Source organism: Schistocerca nitens, chromosome 9 (assembly GCF_023898315.1).
Source record: "Schistocerca nitens isolate TAMUIC-IGC-003100 chromosome 9, iqSchNite1.1, whole genome shotgun sequence".
In the NCBI taxonomy this organism is placed as follows: domain Eukaryota; kingdom Metazoa; phylum Arthropoda; class Insecta; order Orthoptera; family Acrididae; genus Schistocerca; species Schistocerca nitens.
Genome location: NC_064622.1, coordinates 233,928,522 through 233,955,906, shown reverse-complemented (window position 1 = coordinate 233,955,906; position 27,385 = coordinate 233,928,522). Strand labels below are relative to the sequence as shown.

General features: G+C 41.4%; 1 protein-coding gene and 1 pseudogene across 1 annotated transcript in view; one reads left to right on the top strand and one right to left on the bottom strand.

Moving 5' to 3' along the window:
- The window catches only part of LOC126204153 (uncharacterized), a 231,450-nt gene that overhangs the window by 22,052 nt on the left and 182,013 nt on the right, over window positions 1–27,385 (top strand). The gene's annotated exons all lie outside the window — the stretch shown is intronic.
- Window positions 19,820–19,936, bottom strand: LOC126204659 (5S ribosomal RNA; annotated as a pseudogene).

The window sequence follows — 27,385 nt, the reverse complement described above, 5'->3', positions numbered from 1 at the left end:
AAAATTATTTTTTCCGTCAGTACATATCAAACTGGACTAGAACAGTTTTTAAGTGCTCTTCTTCAAAATTGACCTTTTCTTGAGTATTCCTATACGAAAATCCCTTTCATCAGTCACAAAAAACTGAAAGCTTAGCATTTTACTAGTCCTCAAATTGTAAGAATTTGAGAATACAACGAATGTTAGAGAAATAGAGGCATAGACTTCCTTCACACCTGTCCCTGAAAATTTTCTAGAGATTAAAAAAAATATTGAAATTACATGAACTTTGTCAGAATAATGTTGGACAATTTCAAGAATTTGGGTGGCACATCAGTATAAAAATGCACTTCCTACACTCACTCACAGATTATTTCCCTGAAAATCTGCGATCTTATAGTGAAGGGATTGGAGAACTCTTCCACCAGCACCTCAGGAGATGGAGAAAAGGCCTCAGGAAAGACGGAATGAGATTTTGATATCCGACTTCTGTTGGATGTTGAAGAGGAACAGGAAAAATGAAGTTTCTGTGAGGGTATGATACGTTCGTAACGCCAAAAAAATTAAAGCAACGTTTACGAAAATTTAGACGTGAGTGGAAATTCTAGAAAATAGTTATGCTTCAATTATTAAAATCTTTAAAATACGATATATTATTTTTGAAAAATCTAGACGTGCCAGAAACTTTAAGAATCAGCATTATAAAAAGGTTCTACAACACCTATTTTTGAGAAATGACCAGAAAAAAAGTTTTAAAAATACAGGTTTATATAATCAGGAGTGTGTAATCAACGATTATAGTGAAAATTTCAGTGTAAAAGCAAAAATAAACAATATCTTTTATTGTTAAGACTCCTTGAAACTTGAAACAATTTCAACATATAACTGAGTTACATAGGTCACTGAAACAATGTTATGAGGTTATTGTCCTATTTTTAATTAATTTTGTTTAATATTAACGGCTCAGACGGTCCAATAAACGGCCTAGAATTCCCATCTGTTCATTGTTTTTGTATGGAATATGGGATTCTGAATTAAAATTTTCTCACAGTTTTCATACTAATTAATGGCAGTAGGTATTTGAATAAATGATCACTGGATTGTATGCCCCATTCGCCGATGTGTGTCCGGAGAGCTTCTTATTAAATATTCAAAATTCGATTTAGACCTTCCATGTCACCATCAGAAATTAATTTTAGTTCTCGTAGTATAGTGTGTAGCATCCTTTTTACTCATAAAGCAAAAGTTGTTTATACTCTTACGCATCGAGTTTCAGCACACTGACAATGATAAGGTCGTTTATGCGAAAAGAAGGAGGCGTCGCAACGATTGAGACACTGAACTGATATTCGATAGGAGCTGCTTAAACTCCTCCTACCTTCCCCTTTCCCTGCCTTCCACCATTTTAGATTTTCAGTCGATGTCCTAAATCACTTGAGGGCTTTCAAATTAGCCTATTTAATCAGGGAGATGAATTAAAATGACACTTAGGAACCCAAAATAAAAAAAAAACGTGAATTAATTACTCGCGTGGAAAAAATCCTATTACAAGAAAACGAGTGAATTTTGATTCCAGTGACTTCGAGACCTTTGTAGACTAGACGCCTCAGTTATCGGGCATTAGGTGAAGATCCAGAAAATAAAATCCAAGATTTTGGCACTGAAGCAGAAAAATTTAGACAGATAGAAAATCTGGTAGAGGATGGATCATTTAGGACATCATGAAGACACATCAATTTATCACACTATACGCGGAAAAAAGAATACACAATGCAAAATACCGACAGAAATTAAAAGGAAAGATGGGATCACATTAAATACATTGCATGATGTAAAAGAAGGCCTCTACAGCTATTTCGCTGATTTGATATCCAGTACCAGTACACAGACGCTCCTCTTAAAATATCTTCAAAGGAAACTAGATAATACATACTCTGAAGATCTCACTTCGGACTTTGTGATGAACATTCGGAAGCCCCAATAGTCTTAAAGAAATTACCGGTCCGGCGGGCCGGGGTGGCCGAGCCGTTCTAGGCGCTACAGTGTGGAACCGCGTGACCGCTACTGTCGCAGGTTCGAATCCTGTCTCGGGCATGGATGTGTGTGACGTCCTTAGGTTAGTTAAGTTTAAGTAGTACTAAGTTCTAGGCGATTGATGACCTCAGAAGTTAAGTGCCATAGTGCTCAGAGTCATTTGAACCAAATTGCCGGTCCTTGATGAAATACGCGTAGAGTTTTGACATATTATCCGCGAACAAATTAAAACAACATTGTCATGGTTACACATTGGACTAATGAGTGGAAGGAACTGTGGTTTTAGTTCTAAAAAAATCCACACAGTGTATTCGTCAAAAACCTTAGAATCGTAATTTTGCTGAATGTGACTATATCATCATGGTACGTATACTAACTCAAAGACTCGGGAATGTAATGCACGCAGTAACTGGTCCTTAGGAAACTAGCATGGGCCAGGGTAGAACTTATACAGATAGTGTGTGATCATAGGGACGTCATGGGAATAGCAGATGTTCTCAAATTACAATGCGCCATAAGGTCTCAATACTTCAAAAGTCGTTTTGCAGAGGAAACTATCCTTACTTATTCGTAATCCCTGGAGGCAATGAGTTTTCACAACGCTTCAGCGAATTAATACTGAAATAATTAAGCCAAGTTTCATCCTGAATCGTAATAAATGGACAGCTAACGAGAACATTTAACTAAAATAGTTTGTAAGATATTGATGTTCAATGTTTTGCTCTGTTTTCTTTTAGGGTGCAAAAACAACTAGAGGCAATAACGCGCCCTTCTCACAACCGTAGAAAACGAAGACGAAAAAGGACTTAAAAATAGACTACACGTCAATCCCAATCGAGGGAAGGAACGACAACTAAAAACAGGGACTTGCAGAAAGGTCCATAAAATCTGCTATAGATACAACGGTTGTCCTGAAGTAAAGATTAAATGTCCTTCGCCGTATTGCTACAACGGATAAATATTAAAACTCTGAAGCAACAAGTAAGAGGAGTAAAAATAACTGCTCAAAATATTATATGTAGAGCGTAGGCAGAGGACGTGGTTCTCGTGGTTACCAATGAAAATTATGTAGAGAAGGCCCTAAAAATCACTGGCCAATACGAACGGGCGTCAGGAACAAAGCTAAATAAATCGAAATTAAATATCATGAATATTGGACTCGGAATTCATATGCAAAACTCGGAACAGTTAAAAGCCGTCTGCCATATGAAAATATTAGATACCGACTACAGATCCAATGTAAAACCCACTATTGCTGCTAATTGCAAAATTATTCTTAAGTATACGAGCAAATGTACAAGAACGTAATATGAGGAAACTCGACGAATTTCAGAGGGCATCCCTGCTAAATACTTATATGGTTGCAAAAATCAAGTGTGTGATGCAAGTGATACCCATTCGTCTAGGCTATCAGAATTATGTCGGCCTTGGGCCACATTGTATCCCATAGTAATATATTCAAAGTTAAATTCGACACTAGCTTTCCCTGCAGAATGCGCTGGAATAAAGCACTTGGATGTTAGCGTAAATCATAAAGTGTTACTTGTGTATATATTGGACGAATGATGGGAAAAAATCATTCAACGACTTAATATATCACTTACGTAACGAAATTACTTCGGTCAATGAGAACCCCCCTATAAACGTGTGACATACCCCAACCGTACTTCATCATCTGGAAAAAAAATTAATCGAATTCAGTTACGTATTGAGAAACATTCAGGAGATGATTATGATGAATACAAGGGAAATATATCTTAAATATATGGAAAACAAAAGTAAATATGCGATAGAATTAAAATTTCCATCCTGTGACTGGAAAAATGTCAGTTATCGGAATCTACTATCAAACGTGAAGGTAACCTGGTTCAAAGAAGTTCATACAAAAGTATCGACCAACTCAAGACTTCACGATGTCCACCTACAAAATCCCATCGTGTTCGTCTCGTAATTTAATCGATAGCGAAGATCACAAATTTGAGTTTAAAAAGTAACTGAAATTTTGTATGTTGTAGATAGATTTTAGCGAGTAGAAAAAGAATAGTCCTAAATATATTACACCAGGAGATGTTATAACCCAGAAGATGTCCCGTACCGGGTCACAAAAGGCAATGCTGTGAACTGGACAAAGAACATACTGAACACTACATTCTGACAGAAGAAATAAAAAACCAGGAGGATTTCTGGCTGTATCTCATTACACAACCTCATAATCTAAGGGAAACCCAAATCTATAAGGAAAAGTTTGCAGGTTTCTTAAAACCTACGATTATGTAACAAAAGAAAGTAACTCACTGACATCGAGCAAAAAGATTGAATAACAGTTAATTTGGAAAGATTCAACAGTTATCCAAGAACATTACACTTCATCGCCAATGGATGTACATTAAAAATTGATAACTTTATACACACAGAACCCGATTAAACGAACAGAAAGTGTATATCCAAAACTATCCATACATAAGACTCAAATGTGATACGTTACAACGTGCACAACAATTCATAAACGGATTTTGTTCATGTGATGCTGTTAAATACTTGTGTAACTTTAGTTTGTTAAAGAAAGTTTTGGGAAGAAAACCATCTTTCTCCAGTTCGAAAATGCGCTCAGTTTATATGACCTCGACGTCAGCGGAAGATTGAAACTATATGTTCAGCCTTAATCTTACGTCTCTGGAGGAGTGTAATGTCTGATATCTTTTAATTCGCAGCGACAGACTCATTTATATAAAGGTCAGATTAACTCTCAATGACGAAACACCTGTCAGAGCAGGCGCACGGATCTGATGATAAAGCGCATGTTTCAGTGTTCCATTGTTCAAGAATGGAACATAACTTAACACACACAGCCAGATTTTACTGAATATGATGATTTTCGATTAATATCTCTTAACTGTCCTTTTTTTACCTTTATTGATAGAGCGGTGAATGAAGCTTTACTACAGTCAACGGACGCATACTTCGAGTTGCATAAATAATAATCGTTTCGAGTGTACTTTTTCCAGGAGTGCTGCTAGTCTCTAGCAGTGGACACTCTTTCCCTTTGCCTAATTAGCCATAATTTCTTAATACAGTGTAGTTTTAAACAGGCTCCACCGTTCATGATAATGACGAGGCAGTACCACCGGAAATAATTCAGACGCAAAAGTCACACGAACATTACATTCTGAGAAATAAATGTTAAACATCAGTTAATTAAGGATGATTCTCTTAGCAAATTCATATATTTTCTTGCCAAGCTTAGCAGTCAAAATTTCTCTCCTAGTTCAGCGCAATGGTTTCACTGTCTCCGTCTTGTCAGCAGTGTATCAATTCAAGGACCAATAAGTCGCTAGGTGACAGATAACATTAGGCGTACCCTAGGATTCCGAATTACGTCCTATACTCTTTTTATTGTGCAATAACGTGTCATCCATTCTGTTCACACCAAATGTATACTGATGATCTCCAGTGAGCCTAAGTGCAAAACAAATCAGTTTGAGATCAGCTAAGTAAAATTTCATTGGTGATCAGTGATATTATCAAAATTGGCCACAATATACAGTTAGAGATTATTGCATCTGCTAGCAGCTGGTCCCATTTTACAGTTCAAAACAGGGAGAAGATCTTGTCAAGCAGAGATAATACGGAAAATACTTCGCAATTCAATTCAACAAAAACTTGTTAAAGCGAATCATTACTTAAACAGCGGGTTAAAGGAATAATATGTGGAGTTAACAGCACCAATATACACTCCTGGAAATGGAAAAAAGAACACATTGACACCGGTGTGTCAGACCCACCATACTTGCTCCGGACACTGCGAGAGGGCTGTACAAGCAATGATCACACGCACGGCACAGCGGACACACCAGGAACCTCGGTGTTGGCCGTCGAATGGCGCTAGCTGCGCAGCATTTGTGCACCGCCGCCGTCAGTGTCAGCCAGTTTGCCGTGGCATACGGAGCTCCATGGCAGTCTTTAACACTGGTAGCATGCCGCGACAGCGTGGACGTGAACCGTATGTGCAGTTGACGGACTTTGAGCGAGGGCGTATAGTGGGCATGCGGGAGGCCGGGTGGACGTACCGCCGAATTGCTCAACACGTGGGGCGGGAGGTCTCCACAGTACATCGATGTTGTCGCCAGTGGTCGGCGGAAGGTGCACGTGCCCGTCGACCTGGGACCGGACCGCAGCGACGCACGGATGCACGCCAAGACCGTAGGATCCTACGCAGTGCCGTAGGGGACCGCACGGCCACTTCCCAGCAAATTAGGGACACTGTTGCTCCTGGGGTGTCGGCGAGGACCATTCGCAACCGTCTCCATGAAGCTGGGCTACGGTCCCGCACACCGTTAGGCCGTCTTCCGCTCACGCCCCAACATCGTGCAGCCCGCCTCCAGTGGTGTCGCGACAGGCGTGAATGGAGGGACGAATGGAGACGTGTCGTCTTCAGCGATGAGAGTCGCTTCTGCCTTGGTGCCAATGATGGTCGTATGCGTGTTTGGCGCCGTGCAGGTGAGCGCCACAATCAGGACTGCATACGACCGAGGCACACAGGGCCAACACCCGGCATCATGGTGTGGGGAGCGATCTCCTACACTGGCCGTACACCACTGGTGATCGTCGAGGGGACACTGAATAGTGCACGGTACATCCAAACCGTCATCGAACCCATCGTTCTACCATTCCTAGACCGGCAAGGGAACTTGCTGTTCCAACAGGACAATGCACGTCCGCATGTATCCCGTGCCACCCAACGTGCTCTAGAAGGTGTAAGTCAACTACCCTGGCCAGCAAGATCTCCGGATCTGTCCCCCATTGAGCATGTTTGGGACTGGATGAAGCGTCGTCTCACGCGGTCTGCACGTCCAGCACGAACGCTGGTCCAACTGAGGCGCCAGGTGGAAATGGCATGGCAAGCCATTCCACAGGACTACATCCAGCATCTCTACGATCGTCTCCATGGGAGAATAGCAGCCTGCATTGCTGCGAAAGGTGGATATACACTGTACTAGTGCCGACATTGTGCATGCTCTGTTGCCTGTGTCTATGTGCCTGTGGTTCTGTCAGTGTGATCATGTGATGTATCTGACCCCAGGAATGTGTCAATAAAGTTTCCCCTTCCTGGGACAACGAATTCACGGTGTTCTTATTTCAATTTCCAGGAGTGTATATTTCTGCCGTCAAGCAGAAGAACAAATTGGTTAAGAACTGTGGCGTTTTTGATCTTGAATGTGCTAGTTCTTCCTCAGTGGTGGGACTCATTACAGCAGCAGTAAGGACAGATACATACTCGAGACGCTTAAGAAAAGACTGCAATGCTAGAATCTGAAGAGGTTGTAATTACGCGATGTTAATCAATGGAACGACTTACTCTAATAACACAGGGATACGAAAGATGCTTCACACACATAAGCCGCACTGACTCTACATAAGCACAGACGGCCCATCGGTGAGTTCGAATTCAAAATCGTTTAAGATCATATCACCGTTCTTGGACTCTCACGTAGTGCGACCCACATCGATTTTCAGACAAACTAGGCACCACAATATTAATTAATAAGCAGTCTACATCAAAACGGCGAGCAAAACGTAACTGTAGCGTGTTAACGAGACAATAACACAATCGTAAGCCTCTTAAATATGGCCTGCATAACATGTAGCACAACTATGACGCATGTGGTTCGTCACATAATGAAAGTATCATTAAATTGAACGATTAAGTGACCAGTCTGCATTAAAATAATATGGAAATCATATCAGTAACATTCTGACGAGTATTAGAGACAAGACGTAAACATTTATTCGTCGTGCAGTACATTTTGCTGACTTTATTCCACGTGGTTCGTCATACAAGGAAAGTATAACGAAATTCAACAATTCAATCAGCAAACACATCTGTAAGATTTTAAAGAGAAAAGGAGACATTATGAGTGTACATATTCTGCCTGCACCACATCTAACTGAACTACAACCAACGTGATTCATCTCGCAAAGAAAGCACCACCAGACTGAACAATCAGCTCAGCAGTATGTGTCATAATAATAAGCAAAACATATTCTGCATCGCATGAAAGAAACGAAAATCCCGTTGAAGGATTCATACAACAACCTGAGATACTGTCAGCAGACGTATCAACGTCTAATGGAACAGGCAGATTATCAATGTACATGATCAGCGTGATCGCGCCGTATGTCTGCTTCCGCTTGAAGTAAACTAATAGCCCTTCCAGACTGCTCGCGGTCCCCTCTCTACCTGTGTCGTTATGGCACACAGAGGTTCACAATTACCATCATTGTCATGTTTGTCTGAATTAAGTCTTACCAGCTTCTCTGCCCAACGACAGTGTCTGCAGAAAACAGAACTAGAGATACAGCACTCATTTATTTTCAGAATGCTGGCGGGACTTTTAAAGCCAGCACAGAGAGGATTCTAACTCAAAGGACGACGGACCCTATCACCCTACCATTACTATTGTGATTTAGTCTGCTTTGACCTAAATAACAGAAAAACCTGTTCCTAAGTTGCCACGTCTAACCCTCTTACTAAATTTAATTTTGTTTCCAAATAAAGTACACTATGTAAGGATAGTCCTGTTAATAAGAAAAGCTAATCAATAGCGTTACCTCTTTCACAGGATTTGACCGTGTGTTGTATCTAATGGATAAGTAAATCAGATTATTCAGTTCTTTTCCTAACATCTTACCCAGCGGTTAGATAGAAACGCAGAATGGATAGTATAAGTATTATACTGAAGGAAAGATAACTCAGTTCCAAGTTCATTTAACGGCTTAAAACATGTGCTAACGGTCACCAGCCTATCCAAGCAATGAAACAGTGAAGTATTGGAAATGCAGAAGTATGAATTTGACCCACTTTCTTGCTACTTTTTAAGTTGCATCTTCGAATAAATATTACTACACCTAAACAATGTTGGTGCAGACACTGGAATTTATTTTTGACTACTACACCCTCATAAATTACGTTTTTAAAAGAGAAAAAGCCCAATAGATAACTTCAAGGAAGCTAAAAAAAATTGGCTTGTGGAGACCTCCATAAAAGTATTTTTCATAAACTTAAATACTAAAATACTTAGATACTAAAGAACGCATCTTTTATGCTGAACATTTAACTTCAAAGAAACCTCTTTCTTATTAGTATTTACTTTTAAAAGCTATTGCTATTTGAAATAACTCTGTATAGTCATTCAACAAATACTAGTAACTTTGTTTCACTCTGACTGAATTTTACGTAAGCACTACAACACTTTGCAATAGTTAAGAAAACTTTTGAAACAAGAATAATTTGACTTTATTTCTCTGTAATGTACTAAGGCATGGGCATGTTATTACTCTAACTATATTTTTCTTTACGCCTTTCAGTGAAACAACTAAGACAACTTTTCACACAAAAATAATTTAAATTATGCCTCTTTATATTAACTTGGCACTTCATAAGTCTGTAAAATAGGATATTCGGGTTAATCAACCACCAGGAAGGAACCCTATAAAGGTGTATGATTAGAATGAAATAACAGGATGAACTAGTTTCTTTAAAGTTCAGGAATGACTATTCACAAATAAAATACAGCTTAAATTAATGCCGGCCGAAGTGGCCGTGCGGTTAAAGGCGCTGCAGTCTGGAACAGCAAGACCGCTACGGTCGCAGGTTCGAATCCTGCCTCGGGCAAGGATGTTTGTGATGTCCTTAGGTTAGTTAGGTTTAACTAGTTCTAAGTTCTAGGGGACTAATGACCTCAGCAGTTGAGTCCCATAGTGCTCAGAGCCATTTGAACCATTTTTTTGAACTTAAATTAATGGTTCACGCTGTACAAAAGTAAAATACCAAAACAATATTATCTGGTGACTGTAGGCTTGAGTGTGGCGAACAATTACGGTAGCTACACTACCCACTGTACGACCTGCGAGTATGTTGCTGTATGGGCTAAGTTTCTCTTCTTGGCTTCGTTCAGTTTTACACACAGTAGCCCAACAACTCTCAGCCATGCCGTAAGCCGTTTGCAGTCGACATCCGAGGAATTTTTGTGCAAATTTGGGGCAAAGCTTCTCCTGTTCCACAAGGCTGTTGCCTCAATCACTGCTGCCAACAAACTGTGTGACTTACTTCCCGCACTGGCTCTAGGTTTCGCACCAATTCGCCCTTGCCACCTTTTCCACTCCCCAGAGCCACTTTCGTTTTAAACGAAAGCGCACGGGCTTCTACGTAACACTTATTTCTTACATTGTTTCTGAGCGTGACCATTTTAACAATTGTCAAATTTACAACAATTTGAACAGTTTGAACTCACAAATATATTTAAATACAAAAGTCATTACAAAATTATTTAACGTAATAGACAATTTACATAGTATTTTACGTAATTATTCATATACAATACAAATAACTTCAGCCTTCACTATAACGCACTTTGCTTTACATACTGAGAAAATATAGTATCAACATGCGAAAATTTTAAAGCGAAAATTTATAAAAATTTTGATGAACCATAATGAAACAGTGTTATAACCCCATGCGCATGAAACAAAGAAAAGGAAAAAAAGAACAAAGAAAAATTAAAATGGAAACATCACTGTAATCGATCAGTGAATTTAAGTCTTTACATGTATTAAAATAATCAATACTGCATTCAGAAATCATTTTGACGTAATGAAAATGAAATCATTTGGTCTACTTTAACAAGGAGATGTTGGTTTCTTCAGTGTGTTTATGTACTTATAAATGAAAGTAGACGTGATTAACGGAGTTTGAGATTACAGAAATGATATATGTAGCAAACTGAAGTGATTTAAAGTTACTGATACGTTGATGAACATGCTGTGTACAGAATTCTGAAAATTAGAGCATGTAGTGACTGAAAATATGTGAATGTCAGTCCAAAGTCATATTCACCCTTTCGACCTCCGTCTAAACATCTACTTCCACCAGTTACTACTCAGCGTACTGTCAGAGTGATCGATTAATACATACCGATATACAAATAATACCCAGTGATAAAAATTACTAGTCACCGAAATGAAACACAGCATTAAGCAATGGTAACTATAGTTTCAGGCCAAAGCTGTATGCGAGAAGAATCTACAAATTAGCAGCTATAATTCCAGCAACCTGTACTGATTCAGTACTACGAGACTAGAAGCTGAGATATGGGCGCACTGTTCTGAGATTTAAAATAAGAACTAAAAAGACGAAAGCTGGCCCACTTTATTTAACTATAAGTAACCAGAAAAAAGAATTTCGAATCGCATTTCATTTAGTTTATAATACATCAATAATTTTGGAGTCATGTCGGTTTCATGAAAAAATTACAGCATAATATTTGAAATTCTTCTACAATCGTTTGAAATACATGTTTTGTGATACGGGCATGGAAAACATGTGTCTAGCGCGCATGAAAGAAATTCGGATGGCTTACCTTCCGGGCTGCTGTTGTTGTTCCACGCTCTTGCTGTATTTCACGGATTTCTCATGATTTTCCTGACAGGAGATGGACACGTTCATGTTGGTCGTCAGTCAACTCGACACAATCTGTTGCGCAGCAACGGCATGGACCGCTGCAGCGATGCCTGTATTGTTGAGAGCTGCGTCATTTTATTCGAAGAATATATGCGGCAACTCATAACGGCACAGTTTAGGAAATTATCCATCGATGGTAGCAGGAGCGTAACTATGCTGGGACGAAGGCGATAACGCGCGCGAGGATAAGTTGGTTCTGGAAAGAAAGAAAAGAGAAAAAATTTGAATGCGAAGAATAAGTGGAAAAATTAGTAAAAGAGAAGTTTTTCGCTATGTTTAAGTAATGAAAGATGATTTCGGAAATAATTCTGACGTATGAAATGTGAATCATTTACCTCCTTTGTCCAGGTCCCAGATTATTATGTATTGGGGTATGAGTGTCGATTAACTGAAAATATCGAACAAAAGAGACCAGATATGATATAATCTTTCGGACAAAGCTACGGCGGAGAATCTGTGATATGTGGCGTACACAAAGATGAGCAAAAAACAGTCAACTAACAATTTAAATTTAGTCGTTATAGGCGCTGTAGAATCTAAGGGTCTAAAAAAGGAACAGCTTAGAACATCTACAACAACTTTGGTCATATCATGCTACGATGGTTAGATTTATAAAACATTTGTGTAAGTTTTTTCAAGGTAACGTTAAAGGCACCAAATATAACACGTTGGACTGGCAGATAAGACACAATCTGGCCAATTAATGAGAGATTCGTTCACTTTCTTAGGGCTGTGACAGGCATTGTCCTTCAGAGTAAGAAATACGAAGACATGCTGAAAAGTAGTGCCTCCGAATTTTTTATGTGAGAACTCTTGAAGCATTTTAAATTAAATAAGCATTATTAACATTCTAATTCTCTATTCTTAATATTTATATATTTGAAGCCCTTTGCCGCTAGAGGTTTCCGAACTGTAGCGTGTAACACGGCGGTGTGTAATGTAAATATGACAGTGTGAGATATACAGCGTGCTGTAATCGAGTATCGAATTCGAATAGTTTGGCCGCACATGGAGCACCCTTTCCTTCAGTATAACAGTGCCAGGCCACACACGAGCACTGCGACATGTGCAAATTTCGACGCCCTTGGTTCAGTGTCGTCGACTATCCTTCATATAGTCCCGACTTGCCCCATCTGATAATTATCTCTTTCAAAAAGTTAAAGAACGCCTGCGACGATTTCACTTCGATAGTGATGAAGCGATCCAAATAGAGTGAGGTTGTTACTCCGTCAATAAATTCGAATAATGTACTTTGTCGGCATCAACAGGCGCGTATGTCATTGGGAGAAACATGTTCTTCAATATGTAGACACGAAGTGTGAAGATGTAGAATGCCAATGACGTTTGTTTTGTTTAAGAAAGCTTTAAGAATTTTCACAAATAAGATTCGGACGCATTACTTTTCTGCAGACTCCCGTACGAAAAACGAATTATAGCAATAGAGCACAAAAAGAAAGAATTAACCCAACAGCTATGGCCTTGCAGTCATAGTGTGTGCATGTTGCAGCTGCAGATGGTTTCTTAGGAACAGTGCTGCCAGAAATTAAGGTGGAAGATTAGGGTTTAACGTCCTATCGGCGGCGAGGTCATTGAGACAGAGCGCAAGGTCTGGTACGGGGAGGGTGGGTAAGGAAATCGGTCGTATCCTTTCCAAAGGAACCATCCTAACATTTGCCTCAATCGATTTGTGGGGAAGTTACGGAAAACCTCAGTGGTGGTGGACGGACAGTAATGTTGTTCGGCGTCCCCCCCCCCCCCCCCGCCCACCAGCGCCGAATGAGATTCCAGTGTCTTTATAACTGCAACATGCTGCTCGGTTGCTGTCAGAAACAGCTAACGTCAAAGCGTCGTCCGACAAACTAGTAGACGAAATGTAAACATAGGCTTCCGCGGCCCTCGTCACAGTCAATAAAATTCTTCAGAGCATGTGACCGCATTGTCATTGCGTAAAACTGTGGCCGAGCGGTTCTAGGCGCTTCAGTCCGGAACCGCACTGCTGCTACGGTGGCGGGTTCGAATCCTGCTTCGGGCATGGATATGTGTTAGATTAGTTATGTTTATATAGTTCTATGGCTATGTGACTGATGACCTCAGATGGTAAGTCCCATAGTGCTTGGAGCCATTTGAATTTGATATGTAAAATTCTCCGACTTTCGGCTACTGCCGCAAACGACCTTAGGAAGGCTCTCCTTTGCTGACCGCAAAAATACGCTGAGGAAGGTCATTTCCTCCAGTGGCTGAAACATCGGATAATTTTACAGATTGAAAAAAAAGTTCATATGTGTGGCAATTCCTGAGGAAGCAAACCACTGAGGTCATCGAGCCCTAGACTTACACACTACTTTAACTAACTTATGCGAAGAACAACACACACATCCATGCCCGAGGGAGGACTCGAGCCTCCGGCGAGAGGGGCCGCACAATCTGCTACATGGCTCCCAAGACCGCGTGGCCACTCCGCGCGGCTTATACAGATTGACAGTGCGGACAGACAACATGAAGAATTTTACTTAATGAAACATTGAAAATTTGTGGGCGTAAATTGCTCAAAAACGAATTAAAGCAATAGGAAAGCACTTTGACGAGTTTTTCGTGGAGAAGAGGCCGACAGGGCTCGTACGTTGACTGAAGAAACATTTTTTACTACATTTATTCGCATCTAAATACTTGGTTGTGAAGAATGATGTATGTTACATTTGAATACGTAGCAATACAATCTGTTTTCATATCTACCACTTGTGTAGAAGATATTATAAATGAAGCACTTAAACACCGCCGCAAGCCGGTCCCAAGCCCGGGCCCATCTAAAAACAAGAGGATGGGGAAGTGTGGAGGGGGAGGAGTAACAACCTCGTAAAAAAACCAGGGTCCGTCCGGCTCCAGATGGTAGCACCCTGTCATAGGGCCCCTGCCTAGGGTTACTAGGTGAAACCCAGCCAACGGTCTCAATGGCGGAAGAGGAACAATTTCCCAACGGCAGAGAGAGCGGAAGAGCTAACTCCAGGGCTTACTACCTTGGTTTTAATGTCGGATTCGGGGCAACCCGATCCCCTAATTTATTATCCAACAATTACTGCAAAGCATGATGGAAACGTCGTCAAAGATAGACACTACTCCAAGAGGTAGACCGAATGGCAAATCCTCCGTTGTTCGTAGAAACAATGCAAAGGGGTCAAAGGATTTTGGAGGACCCCAACCAACATGTATGCAGCCCTCAACACTGAAATTTAAGAAAGCAACTATGTTTGCAACCCTAAATGTAAACTCTCTAATTAAAGTAGGAAAACTGAAATTATTGATTGAAAAGCTGAACCAGAAAGAAATTTTAATATGTGCATTGCAAGAAACAAGGTTTTTAGATGAAACTGCTTTAGATTTTGAAAACTATCGTTTATTTAAAGGAAAACCAGGTAAAATCTTAATGAAACAAATGCCATACCTGGGAACGGCATTTCTGGTACATCACTCAATTTTAGATTCAGTTACTAACTTCTACTCGAGTTCTGAGAGACTATCCATTCTTGAGATTAAATGTAAAAACAAAGGATACTCTATAATCAACTGCCATGCACCCATAAACCAGGACAACAAAAATAACCCGGAGAAAGTTGAAGAATTTTGGGAGATACTTGAAATGGAACTGGATAGGTGCTCAAAGAAGAACATCAAAATGTTAGTAGGCGATTTTAACGCACAAATAGGAAGGGAGAAAAAATACCATGGAACAGTAGGCCTCTTCCCAGGTCACAAAAGAACTTCAAAAAATGGAGAAAGGCTTATAGAGGTATGTAGGCATTTCAACTTGAAAATAATGACAACACATTTCAAAAAGCTGAGCCGAAAAACTAAAACATGGAGATCACCAAATCCACTTCTCGGAGAATTCCAAATTGACCATGTGGCTATCTCACTTCATTGTCAAGAAGAAATTCAAAACACTAAAGTGCTGAAAAGCCTTGATGTTGATTCAGACCACTATTTGACTACGATTAAATTCAGACCACTCCCATTTCGAAAAGAGAAGAAAACCTTTTACAAAATTCCAAAATATAACACAGAAACTTTAAAAAATGAAGAAATTAAACAACGGTTTCAAAGAGCATTGCACAAAGATAGCGATGGCATATCCACAATAAATAAGGAAGCGGGATGGGAGGAGATCAAAAACGAAATAGTTGAAATAGCAAAAGAAAATTGTCTCGTGAAAAGAGTAAGAAGACATCCATGGTGGGACAATGAATGTGATGAGAACCTGGAGAAGAGACAGAAATTGTGGCAGAAATGGAACTCCACAAAAGATCCTCAAGATCTTGACAATTTTAAAATCCAGAGAAGAGAAACAGCTAAGCTTATCCGTAATAAAAAAAGAAGACAATTTCAGGATAACCTAGAACAGATTGAGGAAGACTTTAAAAGAAATAATTCTAGAGATTTCTACAAAACTTTTAGAAAACAGCTAACCAAATACCAATCCCCAAATTTATGTTTTAAAGATGAAGAGAACAAGCTAGGTTTGACAAACAAGACTAATTGTGAAATATTAGCAAAATATTTCGAGAATCTACTAAATTGTGAACCCCCCAAAGATAAAATGAGTTTTGAAAACCACCGAAATACTAATACCGAGTCAAAACCTCCAGACGCTGAAGAAATAAAACACATAATACACAGTCTAAAAAACAATAAAGCCCCAGGTGAAGACTCCATAGTATCAGAAATCCTAAAAATAATGGATACCAACCTCCCACAAGTTTTGGAACATATGTTTAAGAAGATCTGGGACGAAGAAAGAATTCCTGAAGACTGGCAGTGTGCCCTGATACACCCACTACACAAAAAGGGGGATAAGATGAATGTTAATAATTATAGAGGGATCTCGCTACTACCAGTAGGATACAAAATTTTGTCAAGGAAATTACTTCAAATCGTGGAGCCAGTTCTGGATAAAAAAATAGGTGAATATCAAGCAGGTTTTAGACAAGGTAGATCCTGTGTTGAACAAATATTTAACCTGAAAACACTAATTCGTTACAGAATCTCAAGAGGCCAGAGATTTGCAATAGTATTTGTAGATTTCAAAAAAGCATACGACTCGGTAGATAGAGAAACATTACTGAAAGTATTGGAAGAATTTGGGGTCGATAAGAAAACAATTCAAATTATCAAACAGACGCTAACAAACAGTAAGGCCAAAGTTAAATTTATGGGTGAAATTTCAAGGAAGTTCGAAATTAAAACAGGTGTTAGACAAGGTGATGGTTTATCCCCAATCCTCTTCAACTGCGTACTGGAAAAGATATTGAGAATATGGAAAGAAGAACTCAAAGGCACCAAGAATGACATCAGAATTGGAACAAAAAAAGAAAAAATAGAAGTGGACTGTTTAGCTTTTGCAGACGATCTGGCAATAATTACAGAAAACGAAGAAATAGCTCAGAATTACTTGGAGAAACTACAAGAAGTTTCGGCCAGAGCTGGACTGCAGATTTCATTTGAAAAAACCGTGTATATGTCTAATCATAGAAATAACAAGAAAAATCTTATTACTAAATTCGGCAATATTAAGAGAGTAGAAAAATTTAAGTATTTAGGTGAAATAATTCAAGTGAATGGTTTAGACAAGAGTGCAAACCAGGCGAGAGCAAGGAAAATGGAATTTGCTTTTCAAAAAACCAAAGACATATATAACAAAAAAAACATTTCGATTCAAGCTAAATTAAGACATTATAAAACTGTCATTAGACCAGAATGCCTGTATGCATCGGAGTGCCTAACTCTTAACAAAAAGGGGGAAATAGAAAACATGGAAAGGAAAGAAAGGAAAATTTTGAGAAAAATATTAGGACCGAGAAAGATTGGAGAAGAGTACAAGCTAAAGAGTAATAAGGAAATATACAAAACTATTGAGAAAGTGAGTGATGCAATGCGTAAACGCAGACTAACGTTTTATGGTCACCTGTCGAGGATGGATGGAAACAGACTAACAAGAAAAGTGTTTGAACATAGTAACAGGAACGAAAAAACCAACAATAAATGGATACAGATGGTGAAAAAGGATTTGGCCTATTTTAATGTCACCCGTGAGTCAATCAGGGACAGGAAAAAGTTTAGACAAATAGTGAACGAAATTAAGTGTTTTCCAGAAGAAACGAAACTAAAGAATAATAACAGGAAATGGTCGGAAGAGCGAAGGAGGAACCATTCGAAAATGATGAGGAAATATTGGGAAGAGAGAAAAAAGATCAAAAAGCCGGGCAAGTGAATTGTTGAACGTGGTCCAAAGATGGCCGAAATCGAAAGAAGAAGAAGAAGCACTTAAGATTTTAAACGACATTTTCTCATCACATTTATCTTCAGTTTCTAACATACACGCTCAGGTGGTGAACCCCAGTACGATTCCCCGTACTGGCACGGAATTTTCGTTGGTGGGAGAACTGGACCAGAGTTCCCTCAGCCTACTGATGCCAGTTGAGAAGCTGCCTAACTGAGAGGTAGCGGCTCCATTGTCGAAACGTCAACAACTGCCGGAAGAGCGGTTTGTTGTCATCATGCCCATCCATACCGCATCCGATGATGAATGACTGATGTTGGCACGCCGGACGGTCGATTATCGAGTGGTGTTCAGGCCCTGATCGGCGGGTTTCCTTTTCTTTGTGGCATAACTAATGTTCATAAGAACTTTATTTAAAAAGTCTGGTGTGGAGCTTTTAGCAGAGCCGATGTCAAGTTTCCCAGACAAATGCCCAACCGTCCTGATTGTCTAACAAAAAGTACGGCTGTTGCAGATGCACAGTGGTAGTGTTCTTCATTGCGCAATGGCGCAGAGACAACAAAATAGGGTTCAAATGGCTCTGAGCACTACAGGACTTATCTGAGGTCATCAGTCCCCTAGAACTTAGAACTACTTAAACCTAACTAACCTAAGGACATCACACACATCCATGCCCGAGGCAGGATTCGAACCTGCGACCGTAGCGGGCGCGCGGTTCCTGACTGTAGCGCCTAGAACCGCTCGGCCACTCCGGCCGGCGCAGAGACAACATTTGGATCACTTGACACGGGAAACAATCATGGGTCCTGGAGTTTGTTGTTGCTTGGAGCATTTTTTCACGTGTCAGGATTGCATTCAGAACTACAGACACCGCTGCCTGCGGGGGTAGAGTTAAACGACACGGTGAGCTGCAGCAGCAGATGATAGCTACCCTGAGAAACAGGAAAGAGGAGACCCACGATAAAAAGTGGGTGAAATTCCAATCCCATTTAACAGGACTGCAAGTCATAAAGTCTCAATCTCGGCAGGGGCGCTGCAGCTACTCAGAGGTGGTGTCTTTGTGCGAAGACGAGTATGCTGTGTTCTGTTGCGCCCACATGACGGCGGCACCATCTGCAATGATACCAATATCGCAGGGACTGGACTGACGAGGAGTGATGTCGCGTACTCTTCTCGGATGAGAGCAGATTTAGTCTGAGTAGTGGTTCTGTAGTGGTGGACACACGTATTGCACTCAGGGACAGTGTCAAACATCATCGGTTTGGTAGATTTGGTGTTATGGTGTGTGAAGGGATAATCTTGCATGGACGTACTGACCACCAAATCTTTGAGCACGGTACACTCGCGGTGGCCGTGCGGTTCTAGGCGCTCCAGTCCGGAGCCGCGCTGCTGCTACGGTCGCAGGTTCGAATCCTGCCTCGGGCATGGATGTGTGTGATGTCCATAGGTTAGTTAGGTTTAAGTAGTTCTAAGTTTTAGGGGACTGATGACCACAGCAGTTGAGTCCCATAGTGCTCAGAGCACGGTACACTCACCTATCAACATTGTTACGACTTTACTTCTGTCTCATGTGAATTCGACCCTGACTTCGTTTTTATCGACGACAGTGTGCGACCGCATCGAACAGCGCGGGCGGAGGAGCTCTGGGGACGTGATGATATTCGGTGGATGGACTGACTCTCATGATATCCCGACTAAAATCCCACGGAGCACCTGTGGGACGGCTTGGGCAGACGAACTGCAGCACCTCCGTATGCACCACCGACCATCCAACACTTCTCAACAGCGCTGCTGAAGGAGGGAATGCACTCACTCCGCACTCCGTCTCCAGGCCACAAGTGGCCCATCGGGACCATCCGACCGCCGTGCCATCCTCAGATGAGGATGCGGATAGGAGGGGCATGTGGTCAGCACACCGCTCTCCCGGTCGACATGATGGCTTTCTTTGACCGGAGCCGCTACTATTCGGTCGAGTAGCTCCTCAGTTGGCATCACGAGGCTGAGTGCACCCCGAGAAATGGCAACAGCGCATGGCGGCTGAATGGTCACCCATCCAAATGCCGACCACGCCCGACAGCGCTTAACTTCGGTGATCTCACGGGAACCGGTGTATCCACTGCGGCAAGGCCGTTGCCCTAAGGAGGGAATGCGCTACCACAAAATCTCCTTACCAACCTTTTGGACAGCATGGCAGTACGTTGCAGAGCATGCATTGCTGTCCGTGGTTCTCATGCGCTCTATTAAGAACTACTGACCACCTTTTGTTACGTCCAGGGCACTATCATGCAACTGTTGTCTTTGGTTAAAAGCCAGTGATCTCGTAGAGGATGGTATAAGAAGCGTACGATGTGACTGGCGGTGGTTTTCCATCCGACTTTTGCGGACGTTAAGAAAACCGTCTTTGGACTGTCTTAAAGAGTTGTCGTGTCGGACTCTTTCTAAATGTTTGCCGAGAAGCTCTCGAAGTTTGTGTCCCTGGCAGCAGCAGTACCTGCGCCGTCGCGTTCTCTGTAAAGTGTCATTCGGAATGACTTTCAAAAGGGATGTCATTATGATGTATTTATTCACTGATCACCAAACTGATAATATCGTGACACTTCCTAATGATTAAATGAAAACTAACAATTTCCTGAGAGCATGTTCTTACGATGGAACTAGATCGGAAGGCATCCTGTCAGCGAGTAGCGACTATGGCGCGCTGCCTGTGTCTCGTACTTACACTCGTGATGTTTCGTAGCTATTGTACATTTTCGTTAGCTTAACATTTTTCGTGTATTTATGAAGTTGATCGTTTTCTGGCAGTTTAATATTGTTTTACGAAGGCCTGCCACAGTATCTGCACTGGAAACAGTGACTTTTAGTAACAGATATTTATTAAGTAAGATTACTTGCTTCACGCTAGAATAACTCTGCTTTCACTACGTACGAGGGGCGTTTGAATAGTCCGTGCAAAAATAAAAACTACTTACATGTTTGGGGTAAACCTTTTTTATTTTTCGACAGTCTCTGCTTTTAGACTTACACACTTCGTCCAATGCTGTTCTAACTTGTTGATCCCTTCCCAATAGTAGGAATTGTCGAAGTCTGCAAAATAGTTTGAATGAAATCTTTGTCCCGCCTGCCATATCTTCAAATTCGGGAACCAATAGTAGCCCGAGGGAGCCAAGTCTGGAGAATAGAAGGGTTGTGAAACGAGTTGGAATCCTATTTTCATTAATTTTGCGACCACAACTGCTGACATGTGTGCTGGTGCATTGTCGTGATGGAAAATTACTTTTTTGCGGTCCAATTGCCAATGTTTTTTTCGCAGCTCAGTTTTCAAACGGTCCAGTAAAGGTGAATAATATACACCTGTAATAGTTTTACCCTTTTCGATGAGGATTATCCCTTGCAAATTCCAAAAGACAGTCGCCATAACCTTTCCGGCCAAAAGAATGATCTTCGCTTTTTTGGTGCAGATTCTGCCATGGTAACCCATTGTTTAGGCTGTTCTTTGGTATTGTAATGTATCCATGTTTCATCCACAGTGACCAAACGATGCTTCAAGTCCTGCGGATTCTTCCTGAACAGCTGCAAACCATCTATGCAACACTTCGCACGATTCCGTTTCTGGTCAAGCGTGAGCAATCGTGGAACCCATCTTGCGGATAGCTTTCTCATGTCCAAATGTTTATGCAACATATTATGTACCTATTTATTCGATGTGCTGACAGCACTATCAGTCTCACGCACCTTACCTGTTCTGTCATACATCACCATATCTTGGATTTTATCAATGACTTCTGGAGTCGTAACCTCCACAGGGCGTCCAGAACGTTCCGCATCACTCGTGCGCATGTGGCCACTTCGAAAATTTTGAAAGCACTTATAAACTGTTCTAATCGAAGAGGCAGATTCACCGTAATGTTTATCAAGCTTGTCTTTAATCTCCTGAGGCGTTTTGCCTTTCATCAAGTAATGTTTAATCACTACATGAAATTCTTTTTCTTCCAATTTTTTACAGTCACTCTACTTCCTTGATTCACACGAATGCCAAACAAAAAGAAATAGACCTATATGGCTGAAACTTGGTGTGCGTTCTTTCCAAAGATGCTACTAACTAAACATGACATAGATACACGCCGGTGGTGCCATCTCTTGGACTTTGCACATCCTTTTCAAACACCTCTCGTACCTCGCTGCTGACGTAACTGGCGCTCTCGTGTATAAATAGAGTAAAAAATGGTTCAAATGGCTCTGAGCACTATGGGACTCAACTGCTGAGGTCATTAGTCCCCTAGAACTTAGAACTAGTTAAACCTAACTAACCTAAGGACATCACAAACAATCATGCCCGTGGCAGGATTCGAACCTGCGACCGTAGCGGTCTTGCGTTTCCAGACTGCAGCGCCTTTAACCGCACGGCCGAAATAGAGTACTCCACACCACAGTTCAGTGGCAAAGTCATATGGCACACCTGGTCATTCAGTCAGTGTGGGAACTGAGCTATTACTCCCTACTATGTGCGTTCTGCAGTATCACTTTACTCACTGAATGCTACATGATATTTGCAAACCCGATACAAAACGGTAAAACTGGGCAATATGGAACTAAAACGTAGCTTCAGCAGAAGAGATGCCTTGCAGCTACGGTAGCAGGCCTTTCAATGCCTTGTCCAGTTTCCATCGATCTATGTTACTTGGCAATGACACGTCATGCTAAGGTAATTTCCACACATCTATTTTAACGCAGAAACCAAGAATGCTCAGATCCCTAAGTAACTGTCCCGCAGAGAACGAGCTGCTGAAATTACGCTCGCACAAAAGGAAAGAAGACTTCAGTTTAACTTCTCGTCGGCATCTATGTCCTCACAGACGGATCACTGATTAAGGAAGTATGGGGGGGGGGGGAGGGGGGGGGGGAAGAAATCTACCGTAGCCCTCTAAGGAACCATCCCAGCATTCGGCTGAATCGATTTAGGGCAGTTAGGGAAAATCTAAATCAGGATGGCCGGTCGAACATTATAACTCATCAGTAAACACTTCCGGGCTAAATTGCCGTGGTCGATCTGTAGAACTTCTTCTCCCTGACGTTTCGTTCTCCGTAGTTGAGAACGAAACGTCGGGAAGAAGAAGTTCTACAGATCGACCACGGCAATTTAGCCCGGAAGTGTTTACTGATGAAGACGCCGGCCGTGAAAGCCTACATTGGATGAACATTATAACTGTTTCCCTCCAGAATGCGAGCAGAGTGCCCTAACCACTCCGACACGTCGCCCGGTGGAGGTTCGCTACCACCAGCACGTGCTCAGGCACACAATCTTAACTCGTTCCATTCGCGAACGGGGCGGGAATAGACTTTAACGTACGATTCAGTAAAAAGTACCACCTGCTACGCTGTTTACAGTGGATAGCAGATCAAAGATCAGGCTGTATGAGCGTAAATTTATACATATAAAAAGGACAGAGAAATACTGATTTTTCTAAAGTAACTGACCACTTTACACATACAAGAACGACGAAATATTCATTTCAGTAAATTAGTTAGGTTGGTGTATACGTTCATGGAGTTTTTCTATAATTTTAACAAACATAACAGTTACACATAACATGGGCTTTAGTCATCAATAATATATTCTCCATCACTATTTACAGCAGTAATTTCTAGATTCTGTAGCTGTAGAAATCAAGTGGTTTTGAGGCGGAGAACTCGTCGAGCCACGTTCGGACCGCACATTCATCCGGAAAGGAAGTTCCTTGAAAGCTGTTCGATACAAAGCGAAAAAGGAGAAAATCTGAGGGCCCAAGATCAGGGGAAAAGGGTGGGTGCGGAATGACTTCCCAACACTGCTCCTATATCGTGTTTTTTGTCAGTCTAGCGGAATGCGGGCGGGCGTTGTCGTGGAGTAGAATCACTTCACGCAGTCTTCCTGGTCGTTCCTCTTGGACTGCGTCTGCAAGACGTCTCAGCTGCTGACAATAAACGTCAGCAGTGACTTACACCTCAGAGAAGCAACTCGCACCACACCACACCTTCTCTGGCCCACAGGTGCATAACATTATCTTTTGTGGATGCGCGCAGGTCTTTGTGAGGGGAGTTGCGGCTTTGTCTGGGCTCAACCATTACTTTCCTTTCCTTATGTCAGCATATAAACACAATTTCTCCTCCCCAGTAACAGGATATGAATTTTCGGTGTTGTTCATGAGCCAATTAGTGACAAGAAAGCTGAGATGTAAACATTCCCACCCAATAATTTTTGTGACTTTGGGTTAGAGCTTGCGGTACCCATACACCCGATTTATGAAACTTCCCCATTGCACGCAAATGGTACACAATGGCCGAATGATCACAGTTGATCACATCTGCCAGTTCTCAAGTACAGTGACGTGGACCATTGGAAATCAATGCATATAAACAATCTTCAACAAACCCCTAAAATCTTCCTGAATGATAGTCACTAATGTCAAAACGATCCTTCATAAAACGAGAAAATCGTTTTCTTGCCGTGCTCTGCCCAATGGCCTTTTCCGCATACACGGCACAAATGTTTCCGGCTACCTCCGCTGCCGTGTCACCCTTCCATTGAACCTAGCGGAAGAATATGACGAAAATGTTCTGATTTCTCCACTTATCAATCCATTTTCTAGAGTCCAAACCTCCACTCACTATCTCCAAACGACAATATTTCAATATGTAAACTCAAACAGCAATACTACGAATAAAAAATGACAATCCATAGACAAACGTATAGCAACCGGAATACGAAAATGGAAAACAACAATGCTACGAAATTATGCACAAACCTATTAGTTTTACGGGCATTAAGCCATGATACAAGGCATGTCTTCTCCCCTAACAGTTTCGTTCCATAACAGTAGAGACATCATCGAAGACTATAAGGATTCCGACAGCAGTTTTAAAGTTAAACAAGATCAGAAAATCAATGTATTATTAAAAGCTCGCAGTCCTCGCGCCGTTGTGCATTACTAAACTTATAGTCGGGAATAGTTTGTGCTGTTAGGACTGAAGTGAGACAAGTTGCTAGCCTCTGTGCTACATACGCTGAGGTGACAAAAGACATGAGACAGCTACAGGCACGTATACAAACGGCTCTACTATCGCGTACACAAGGTAAAAAAAAGGGCAGTGCGTTGGCGGGGCTGTTATTTGTACACAGGTGATGCATGTGAGAAGAATTCCGACATGATTATGACCGCAAGACTTGGAATGCGGGGTGGTAGTTGGAACTAGACGCATGCGAATTTCATTTCATAAAACATTGAGAAATTCAATATTCCGAGAACCACAGTGTCGGGAGTATGACGAAAATACAGAATTTCGGGCATTACCTCTCACCATGGACAACGGAGTGCCCGACAGCATTCACTTAACGACCGAGAGCAGCGGTATTTTCATAGTTGTCACTGCTAACAGACACGTAACAATGCGGAGGGACGTACGACGAACGTTTCCGTTAGGACAGTGCGGCGAAATTTGGCGTCAATGCCAGCAGACGACCGACGCGATTGTCTTGGCTAACAGCACGACATCGACTGCATCGGCTTTCCTGGGGCCCTATTCTGTATAGTTCATACCGATCAGTGCAGTAGGTTAGCCTCGGTAGTGATGTCATATTCTGTACTTTATCCGAAGTTACTATTCTGAGACCTGTTACCAGTTGGTCCTCCTGCCGATTTTTCGACAACTATACCAAGAGGTTATGGATTTCGGTATGGCCCTCTTGGTCGGTTCGGTGTGATTTGTTTGCACGTAGCATCTGTTAGTTCAAACATATTGAACGGTTTTAGCGTCGGATTTAGTGATTGTGTTACTGAAGAATCACCAAGATGTGTCCAGGTGGAAAGTTAGTTCATAATAGACTATTTTCCTTTATAAAAAAACAGTCTGGGTCAATATTCTCAGAAAATACCTGTTATTTTTAAGTATTTTTTAAAAATATCATTAAATTTCAAAAGGTCAGCTCTGCTTACGTGTATCACATTAGTGTCAGCTGAAATTACTACTGACTACGTGTACTTTCTTCCGCAGATGGTTTACTTATTAACTATCGAACGCGTTTAGACTTGTGAGTAACAATGCAAACGAATTTTGTGAAGCCTGATAGAGGTAACCTCCCAAAATTTCATGCATTTACGGCTTACTCCCGCATCATTCGGTAACGAAGTTAATTAAAGCGTTGCAAGCTAGATGGTTGTGGTAGTACAGTCAATAAGGCAACGAGTTGCCATGTCAAAGGATGTGCGTTTGCATGCCGCTGAGTAGCAAAGTATTTCTTTTTCCTCTTTGTGTTTGTAATACATTCTGAGACTTCATTAATCGTCAAAGTTAAGCATTTGTCTGACATATTCGTTGTTATTTACACGCAAGAGCACGCTTTCTCAGTAATCAGCATCTTCGATTTCGTGACTTCCATTTGATTAAGAAATGAAAGTTGAAATTGCTGTGTGTGAAACAGCTGACAGTGACATATTTTTTCTTGTAAGAAATAATTTATCATTTTTTTCTGAATACTTAGCGATTTCCGACTGTGGTCAGAAAGGAATCTAAGAGCACATCTTAAATTACTGCAAATGAAACTAGCAGAAATCGTCTTTACCTTGTCACAGGAATTTACTCTCGATCTGGTCCTTAACAACAGTATACATAGATGAAAGATTTCTGCCACAACATTTTTAGACTGTACCACAAATATATGAAACGTTTTGATCCATCAGATGCATGTTATAAACTACGAGGGTAATCCCAAAAGTAAGGTCTCCTAATTTTTATAAGTACATAGACCTGCTTATTTCTACAATGGGGGGACTGATGACCTTAGAAGTTAAGTCCCATAGTACTCAGAGCCATTCTACAATGGTTTACATCAGTTTACATCTGGAATATTTAGCTATTTCTCGACATAATCACCATTTCTGTCGATGCATTTTTCTAGACGCTGTGGCAGTTTTTCTGTGCTCATGTCATTCCAGTTCGCCGCCATGCTGTTCAGAAATTTATTAACCTCTTCTCTCACCTTGTCGTCGGAGCTGAATCGTTTTCCGGCCAAACGTTCTTTTAACCTAGGGAACAGGTGATAGTCACTGGGCTCCAAGTCAGGACTATATGGTGGGTGGGTGATTATGTTCCACTGAAACTGTTGCAGGAGAGCAACGGTTTGCCGAGCGAAGTGTGGACGACCGTTGTCATGGAGAAAGTGTACGCCCTTGCTGAACATTACCCTTCGCTTCTGAATTTCCCATTAGAGTTTTTTCATAGTCTCACACGACCGTTCAGCGTTAATTGTGGTCCCAGGGGGCATAAAGTCGACCAACAATAACCCTTTCCGATCCCAAAAAACGGTTGTCATGACTTTACCGGTAGACTGTGTTTGTTAGAATTACCGCGGCTTTGGCGAAGAAGGATGCGGCCACTGGCGTGATTGTTGCTTGGTCTCAAGTGTAAAGTGGTATGCCCAGGTTTCACCACTCGTGACAATCTAGTCCAGAAACTTGTACTGTTCGGCTGCAAGGCGGTGAAGAAATGCGCGGGAAGCATCAACTCGCTGCCGCATGTGATTCTCAGTCAGCATGCGTGGCACCCATCTT